Source organism: Astatotilapia calliptera, chromosome 19 (genome assembly GCF_964374335.1).
Source record: "Astatotilapia calliptera chromosome 19, fAstCal68.1, whole genome shotgun sequence".
Taxonomy (NCBI): Eukaryota; Metazoa; Chordata; class Actinopteri; order Cichliformes; family Cichlidae; genus Astatotilapia; species Astatotilapia calliptera.
The window spans coordinates 10581123-10591310 of NC_137440.1; positions in this window are offsets into that span (position 1 = coordinate 10581123).

Below are 10188 nucleotides of genomic sequence, written 5' to 3' on the forward strand. Positions count from 1 at the left end.
CTATCTCCTCCTTTGGCCAGCCTATTACCCCAGCAGGGTACCTGATCACGGGCAGGGCGTATGTGTTGATGGCCCGGATCTTGTTCTTACCATTCAGCTGACTCCTCAGGACTTGCCTGACCCTCTGCAGGTACTTGGTGGTTGCAGCCTTTCTAGCGGCCTCTTCATGGTTCCCATTTGCCTGCGGGATCCCCAGGTACTTGTAACTGTCCTCTATGTCTGCAATGTTGCCTTCTGGTAGTTCAATCCCCTCAGTTCTGACTACCTTCCCTCTCTTTGTTACCATCCGACTACACTTCTCCAGTCCGAACGACATTCCAATGTCATTGCTGTATAGCCTGGTAGTATGGATCAGTGAATCGATGTCTCGTTCACTCTTGGCATACAGCTTGATGTCATCCATGTACAGGAGGTGGCTGACAACTGCTCCGTTCCGTAGTCGGTATCCGTAGCCAGTCTTGTTAATGATCTCACTGAGGGGGTTCAGGCCTATGCAGAACAGCAGTGGGGACAGAGCATCTCCTTGGTAGATCCCGCACTTGATGGTAACTTGTGCTATGGGCTTGGAGTTGGCCTCTAGTGTTGTACGCCACATCCCCATTGAGTTCCTGATGAAGGCTCTTAGGGTCCCATTGATCTTGTACAATTCTAGGCATTCCAGTATCCAGCTGTGGGGCATTGAGTCATAGGCCTTCTTGTAATCAATCCAGGCAGTGCACAGGTTGGTCAGTCTGGTCTTGCAGTCTCGGCTGATTGTTCTGTCTACCAGTAGCTGGTGTTTTGCACCTCTGGTATTCTTGCCAATTCCTTTCTGTGTCCCGCTCATGTATTGACCCATGTGCCTGTTCATCTTAGCCGATATGATGCCTGACAGGAGCTTCCATGTAGTACTGAGGCAGGTTATTGGTCGGTAGTTGGAGGGGACCGGTCCCTTCTTGGGGTCCTTGGGGATCAGGACCGTCCGGCCTTCAGTTAGCCATTCCGGGTGTCTCTCGTTAACTAGCAGCTGGTTCATTTGTGCTGCCAGACGCTCGTGGAGTGCAGTCAGCTTCTTCAGCCAGTAGGCGTGAACCATGTCGGGCCCTGGTGCTGTCCAACTCTTCATACTGGAGACCCTTTCTTGGATATCTGCCACTGTGATGGTTACTGGACCCTGTTCAGGGAGGTCGCTGTGGTCTGCCCTCAGATCCACTAGCCACTGAGCATTGCCGTTATGGGTTGCATCCTTCTCCCATATGCTCTTCCAGTATTGCTCCGTCTCCAGCCTTGGTGGTGCTGTTCTCTTATTGTTCCCTTGCCACTGAGAGTACACCTTTGCTAGTTCTGTGGAGAACAGCTGGTTTATTCTCCTGCCTTCTATCTCTCTGGTGTACCTCCTCAAGCGGCTGGCCAAGGCTGTGAGTCTTTGCTTGGCAGTTTCCAAGGCCTCAGGTATGGACAGCTTGCTGTATTTCTTAGGCACCTTATTTGTCGCACCTTTCTGCAACTCTGTTAGTTGGCTAACCTCCCTCCGTGCTACTTTGATCTTGCCCTCTAGCCTCCTTCTCCATGGAGGGTACTGCCCCTTGTGGCTGTTCAACTTGTAGCCAAGCATCTCACTGATCACTGCTGCCGTATTGTAGATCAGCTTGTTAGTGTCGGTAATCGTGGTTGTAGGTATTGCCCGTAGTGCTGCATTAACATCATCTAGCAGACCTTCTGAGGGTACTTCACGTAATCTTGGTAACCGGCTACGGGGGATCCAGGTTTCAAGCTTGGCCATGATCCTATTTTTCAGGTCAGTTCCTCTCGCACTCAACGATCCTTCTCCTATCGCACTTGGGGCTATGTACCCAATCTCGGGTGGGGGTGATGATATCTCCCCCCTGACCTGGCGTCCTGACTCCTCCTTGCCGTAGCATTTGTGTTGTACCTCGTCAATCTCTAGCTGTGAGAGCAGTCCCTTCTTTCGAATGTTGGAACACTGAGCTACTAGTTGTTTCGCCGTCATTGTGGATGTTGGGTATCGAAGAATCCATAGGTCCCTCATCCTATTCATGTAGCCCCTTCCGCCGGGGTTACTTGCGTAGTAGCATTCCAACAACGCCCTGTTTTCGTCCCTTGCCCACCGATGCCTTCTTGTTCCAGTAGCCCACTTTTCGTCAGGGTGCCCTGGTTCCTCAACACCTGACGCGGACCTTGTTGATCCGGGCGACGTCCGAGCCGGCATGCCTTCATATTTATCTGTCTCGCTCATGTCTGCGGTAGGCTTGCTTAGCATAGGGGGTCTAGCCTTAGGACCCTTACTGGATACAGACGCCCCAGGCAGGAATCGACTACGGAACGGAGCAGTTGTCAGCCACCTCCTGTACATGGATGACATCAAGCTGTATGCCAAGAGTGAACGAGACATCGATTCACTGATCCACACTACCAGGCTATACAGCAATGACATTGGAATGTCGTTCGGACTGGAGAAGTGTAGTCGGATGGTATCAAAGAGAGGGAAGGTAGTCAGAACTGAGGGGATTGAACTACCAGAAGGCAACATTGCAGACATAGAGGACAGTTACAAGTACCTGGGCATCCCGCAGGCAAATGGGAACCATGAAGAGGCCGCTAGAAAGGCTGCAACCACCAAGTACCTGCAGAGGGTCAGGCAAGTCCTGAGGAGTCAGCTGAATGGTAAGAACAAGATCCGGGCAATCAACACGTACGCCCTGCCCGTGATCAGGTACCCTGCTGGGGTAATAGGCTGGCCAAAGGAGGAGATAGAAGCCACTGACATAAAGACAAGAAAGCTCCTTACCATGCATGGAGGGTTTCACCCCAAGTCCAGCACCCTGAGGCTGTACGCTAAGCGGAAGGAAGGGGGCCGGGGACTGGTGAGTGTCAGCACCACAGTCCAGGATGAGACAAGGAACATCCAAGAATACATTGGGAAGATGGCCCCAACTGACCGAGTGCTCAGTGAATACCTCAGGCAGCAGAAACCAAAGCTGGACTGAAAGACAGCACAGAGGCACTAATCATGGCAGCACAAGAACAAGCTCTGAGCACAAGATCCATAGAGGCTGGGGTCTATCACACCAGGCAAGACCCCAGGTGCAGGCTGTGTAAAGATGCCCCAGAGACAATCCAGCACATAACAGCAGGGTGCAAGATGCTAGCAGGCAAGGCATACATGGAATGCCATAACCAAGTGGCCGGCATAGTGTACAGGAACATCTGTGCCGAGTATAACCTGGAAGTCCCGAGGTCAAAATGGGAGATGCCCCCAAGGGTGGTGGAGAATGACCGAGCTAAGATCCTGTGGGACTTCCAGATACAGACGGACAAAATGGTGGTGGCAGACAAACAGAAGAAGACGGACGTAGTGATCGATGTAGCGGTTCCGAATGACAGCAATATCAGGAAGAAGGAACACGAGAAGCTGGAGAAATACCAAGGGCACAGAGAAGAGCTCGAGAGGATGTGGAGGGTGAAGGTAATGGTGGTCCCCGTGGTAATCGGAGCACTAGGTGCGGTGACTCCCAAGCTAGGCGAGTGGCTCCAGCAGATCCCGGGAATAACATCGGAGATCTCTGTCCAGAAGAGCGCAGTCCTGGGAACAGCTAAGATACTGCGCAGGACCCTCAAGCTCCCAGGCCTCTGGTAGAGGACCCGAGCTTGAAGGATAAACCGCCCGCAGGGGCGTGCTGGGTGTTTTGTTTTTTTTTTACATACATATATACACACACACACACACACACACACACACACACACACACACACACACACACACACACACACACACACATATATATATACACACACACACATATATATATACACACACACACATATATATATATATATATATCTACCTGTACACTTTGCATTTCAAGTTAGATTACAGTAGAGTTACACTATTTTAAGAATAATGTAACTATTAATTTAGATCACTAACTTGGACAGCAGAGTTTATAATGACATACAGTATCTACTTTTGAATGTTTTTAATTTTGGGGGGTCTATATGGTTTTAATGTAAGGGGGATAAAGCAGTGCAGCCATTACAGAACCATTTTGAGTTACCTAAAATCAACAATAATAACATTAGTAAAAGCAAAGCAAAAAAACACAGCAGGCTATGCTGATTAAAATGGCATGAATTGTTTTATGTAGACAATTCCATTGGATTAGTGGAAAAAGAGTGAAGAGAGAAAGCAGAAAAAGGGATTTGGGTTAATACGGATCACCTGACTCAGTACAGTCATGGTGTGATGGTCTGGTTGCAGTAAAGGCTGTTGACGTGCAGCCTATTGTCTGTGATGACAGTGTTTATGTTGTATGTGTTTCCACTTACCATATTAACCACAATGTATTTGTGTACTGTAACATTTATTGGCTTGGTGACATCCTCTCTCATAAATTGTGGATAAATTCCACAGGCAGCATTAAAACATTACCAGATTATAAGGGACGAGCCTGAGGTGTGTTGTAGATCACAGCACTGTACGTGATCATTAGATACTGGTATTTGTGTGACCACCATATGCAGCATATGACCACTGTAAATGTAATTGAGTGAATTGATTGAAATGTTGCCACCCTAGTGGTAAAAATGCAGAAGTGCCTGTTACAGGGCGAGTTCATGGTTGACCAACCTATAACAAAATTAAAAACAAAAAGTTGGAGATTGTTATGCTCTGCTGTTCACAATGAAACACTTACCCACGTCCTTCCTTTCTGATTGTTTCTGTAAGTCTAAGCAAGAATATTACAGCCAGTGCTGGGAAGGTTACTTTTAACATCTATTCCACCAGATTACAGACTACATGCCCCAAGATGTATTTTGTAACATATTCCGTACGTTACTCAATGACAGTACCAGATACCAACACCAACTAGATGTTTAAATCTTAATATAAATGAGTAACAGTAAGTGGACGTTAGGTAAGGCTGCACTTTTTGCAGCGATCTCGTATAGAAAACTATTTCGCGCGTTTACACACCTGTTTACACCTGTCAAAACAGGTCTGCGGCTCCGAACCGTAGTAAAGAGACCTAGCACTTTTTGATGTGGCGTCTTCATTGAAAATTATATTTATCATATTTAATAAAATGATGAAACAGACTTTTTGTATCTTCCAGCATAAATAATTTTAATGCAAAGTGTTTGATGTAATGTGATAAGCACAGGTGTGTAGAACAGAAACTGCTCTGTGGTATTTTTGTCTGGTGAACTGGTTTATATTTAGGAATAGGCAGAGCATCCTCTCTTCCTGGGTCCATGACTCTGATTATGTCACCCGCTGGTTCGCTCTCTTGCACAAAATCAGAAAAACAGCACAAATCCCACCAATGATTCAACTCCTTATAAACCACTGAATCGGGTATTGAAACAGTGATGTGATGGATGAAGCTTAGGTGACTCTGTTCAGACAAACCGATCCTCGACACAGTGTTTCTGAGTGTGTTGATTTTTTTTGTGTGTGTGAGACACTTTGATGTGTGAGGAACACAGCCACGATGCTGACACGTTAGTCCGTCTATGGCATTTCCAATGTAATCCAATGTAGTTAACTGCTAGATACCTGGGGCAAATAGTGAGTGAAGCGTTTGAGATTGGTTTATGTTTTTGTGTGTTTTTTAGAATATAATTCATGACTCAGTGTTGGATAGTGTAAAAGCAAGTTAGTTACATCAGAAATGTAACATTGTATTTTTCATTTCAGTATCACAGCTCTGACTCCCGAATGTTTTCTGTGGACCTGTTACGTAATCTGCAAAGCCAGGAACTAGCTTTCCACTCTAGTGAGTGCAGAATAATATTTAACATCTCAAGTGTTTACAGCTTGCCTGTTATGATCACTGACCTCTGGGCATCTCCAAATGTGAGAGTTTTTTTCCTCCTGTGTTTCAGGTCTGCCTTATTACCACAGCTGAGATGAGTTGCAGCTTGTCAGTGTCATGGTCGGCTGTGTGGCAGGCAGGCAGGAGTGGTGGACCCAAAATACAGGACTCTTAGGAAACGAGGTTTCAACTGAAAATGCAGCTTTATTGCTGGAATAAAACTTCAACATAAAATAAAACTCACAAAAGCTGACAAAACTCTAAACTGAGATGCAGGAGGACTGGAAATCATGAACACACAGCAAGTGAGGGTGAACAGACGTTAACGACGCGACACTGACACAAAGACACACTGGGCTAAAATACACTGAGGGAGTCATCAAGGAATAGAGACGGAAGGGGGACACAGCTGGGAGAAATAAGACCTAACGAGACAGGGAGAGCAAAGCCGGAACACTGACATCAGACAGGAACAAGAACCTTCAAAGTAAAACAGGAAACAAAACACACTTTACTAAGACACGGACTAGACAGAGAGAGACAGACTTGACACTGACCAAAGCCTACTAAATAATAATCATAATCAAAACAGTATCACTGATAAATCAAATCATAAATCATAATCTTGAAAAACACCAAAGCATGAAAAACAGAAAGCTGGGTCAACATGACCCAGAACCGTGACAGTCAGCCACTGCAGATCTCAAAATGCCACACCTTTTCCCTTAAACTGTGTAAACTTGTGAAGCTTGGTGTGTTGTTTTTTGGGTGTGTGAGTAAAGGTGTGTCTTTACAAAGGCAATTGTAGTGATTCACAGTGGAAGCAGGTAGAGGTTCTCTGCCTTTTTTGTCTTAGACCTTTTTCTCCTGTTTTGTGTTTAAACGGGGAGCTCAGCCTTTGTACTTTGCTCTGTCTACAAGCAAACAGTCATTTAATGTTGTTGTTGTTTTTTAAGCTAGATAGGGTTTTGTTTGTTGTTTTGACCTAGAAGACCCTTATGCTTAGAGATATTTATTTTTGTGCTGTAATTGGTTGTTTGCCAGTGAAGGAAAGAAATCTTCTAAACACTGGTTGGTTTGGGGGATTTTATTTTGTAAGATAATATAGGTATTGTGTTTACACCATAATTGTCAGAAATGAAACCCACTGAAGGACAGTGGATGTTTATATAGGAAATCCAGTAATATTTATTGCAACTCTACATTTGGGGAGATTTTATTTTGAAAGTTTAACACACTTTTAGCACATTTTTAACTGTAGCCCTTTTAAAACACTGTCAAAGTCCACATATGTTACACATGCATCTTCAATATGATTTAACACAGGCAGGTAATAAGGAGCTTTAAAACTCCAGAGTAGGCTGGGCACAACAAAATTAAATCTTTCAGTTTAACTGTATAAAACTTCAGACACAGAACACACTGATCATTGGTCATGTTGTAATTGGGCACACTGTCACATTATTTGAATATCTGACCAAAGATGAAGCTCAAATGAATAAAAATATTTTAGGTGGCTTAAAAGCAGCTGCAGATAATCTGATTGTAATCCGATTACATGTCATGCTGAAATTTGAACACAAATTCAGATCTAGTCATTAAATTATGTCAAATAAGATTTAAAAGGTACAGTTTCTGAAATTCAGTATTGACATATTTTACTCTTAAAATCAACCAAATCATTCTCAGCCAGTCAACCCAAACCAGGTGTATTTCTGGTATTTTCTGGTATGGAAATGACTTCTTAGCCTATAATCTGATGAGTATATTCCAAACAAATCTCCCATGAATGATATCAAACTATTTTAGCTATTTTAGCCCAGTAGATGTAGATGCTTCAATCATTTTTTGGTGTGATTTTTATATCTGTTAGTTGTCAAGGACAGATCCAAGATGGATACTGTTTTAGCCGGGATCAGAGGTGGCTGTGGGCTATTTCAGGCCCACCTTGTCTGGATCTATTTGGAATCTACTCACATTGGCTTATTTCGACACCATCATTATACTGTATAAAACAATTAACTAGGCCTATGACTATACAAGGGATCTTGTGCTTAAAAACTACACAAACAGGGGAGAAGATGTCACAAGATGGAATATGAGTAAATTTAATTTTACAGACAGAACTTATAAAGTTTGATCAAATGATGAAGGATTACCTGAGTCCAGTGATGATAAGGACCGTATGCAGCTGTGAGTCTGATGTATGGAGCTGGTGGAGGTCAGTCTACACAGATTGGGGTTGTTGAGTTGTGTTCTCACTTATATGTGTCCTGTAGCCAATGTAATGCTAACATTGGTATCTTTTGGGTTGCTAGAGTAAAGACTACAGCAGCATAGACTGGTTTGCTGGTTAGAAGACCTGTCTTTGAAAGGTCAGTTTAATCGTTTTATGTCCATGTTGTATAGAAAGGTTTAGTGCAGCGGTCCCCAACCTTTTTTGCGCCACGGACCAGTCTTTAAGGTGTCGCAGATAAATACAACAAAATAAAACTTGTACCAGTACCGAAAAAAAGAAAATTAATTCATATCATAACCTCTGTTGCTTGTGAAGCTCGCACACAAGAATTTCACTTGCATGTACTATACCAGTGTACCTGCACATATGACGTGACAATAAAAGTGATTTGATTTGATTTTGACATTTTTTAAAGGAGCCTTGTGTGATTTAGCTCTTTGTATTTTGTTCTGCACAGACAGAGGCCACTGTCATATTTTTGTGTTTTGTATTTTATTTAATTTCCTTTATTCCTCATTGTATTGGCACATCTTTGTTTAATCGTTTATTCTGTTACTTTCCCACGTTATCTCTCATGCTGTCAATGTTCAGTACAAGACCATATGGAAGCTGATTGACAAAAGTTAGGGTCAAAGGACATTTTTGTTTATTTAGTCGTCATTGACAATAAAACTACATATTACAAACCCCAGTAATTGTATCCTGTGTCCCTCTCCCCATCCCCAGGCTTGTCCAGGGGAACACCAAGGCATTCCCCGGCCAACAAATCCACAGAATCGAGACAGAACCAAACTCAGTAGCCAAACAGTCTGCCCTCAGTGCAGATTGATGTGGCTGAGAGTCCCAGATTTGGCTCTAGACTGATACGATACTGATATGTTTATCAGAAAAACTCCTAAGACAGTGACGAATGAAGAAGCTTCCCAACAATCTAAACCAACCGGTCTTCTCCATGTGGAGGTCATATCTGCAAACCAGCTGATTAACAAGAATTGTAAGAGGAGGGTTGTGCTTTCACAACAGAGCTGCACTAAATATGGAACAAAAGATTTAATTTATACACCATGTCAGTGCAATGTTTATTATTCTGAAAACATATTTCCACCTATCCTCTTCTGCTTATCCAATTCTAAAGAGAGGCTAGAGCTCACCTCAGCTGGCAAACAGCAGAGTACACCCAGTACAGGTTGTTAATCTGTCACAGGTCTAACTCAGACAGACAACAGGCACAAGCAGCCGTTCACACCTAGGGCCAATTCTGCATCACCAATTATCATTAATTATTCAGCATACATAATTTCTTCTGTGACCTCCTGAAGCAATTTTGGTAGCCTGGCCTCTCCCGGGAAGGTTCTTGTGGATAATAGCTTTCACTGTTCCCATGCTCTGTTAGCACTTCCAGACTGACAGTATTATTTTTATCTTTTCCTTTTAAAACAAATAATTGCTGCTCTCTTGAGAAATGGCTCCATACTCAAAGATGTCATATTTCTTGGTATTGGTATGAAGTACCAAAAAGTATTTGCTATGTGAGGAAGTGGAATCGCCAGTGGTAAATATCTGATCATCAGTCATGCTCTCTGAACTTCAAAGCTGTAGAACGTGTTATTTCACTGACGTCATTTGCTTGTTGTGTTTCCTGGTCTCTGTTGTTTTGACAACTGTTTATTTTCTACATTGTCTGCATTCCTTTAGAGGGCGTATTGAAGCACAGGTGCAAGTTGCTGCCTGGTAAAAAAAACCCCAAAAAAACCAAAACAGAACAGATAATTTTGCACCTACTAAGCAGTCTATGATCAACTGATGTGTTTGACAAATATATTAAAAAAAAAACCCATACCTACAGTATTTATAATACTGCAGTAAATACCACAAGTATTTTGTGGCCAGTAAAAGGAAAATGGACTTCTTCTTGCGTAGCTCTTTTTTACTCTGAGCAGTCGAAGTGCTTTACACAACTAGCCTCATTCACTCATTCACACAAGTACTTTTTTTTTCTATGCATGCTTTCTCTCTGACATTCACATGTATTTATACATCCAATGGATGCCTCGGAGAGCAACTTGGAAATCTGGCAGGCAGACAGCAGCAGACGGGGATCTAACCAACAACATGCCATCCTCCTCCCTTTGG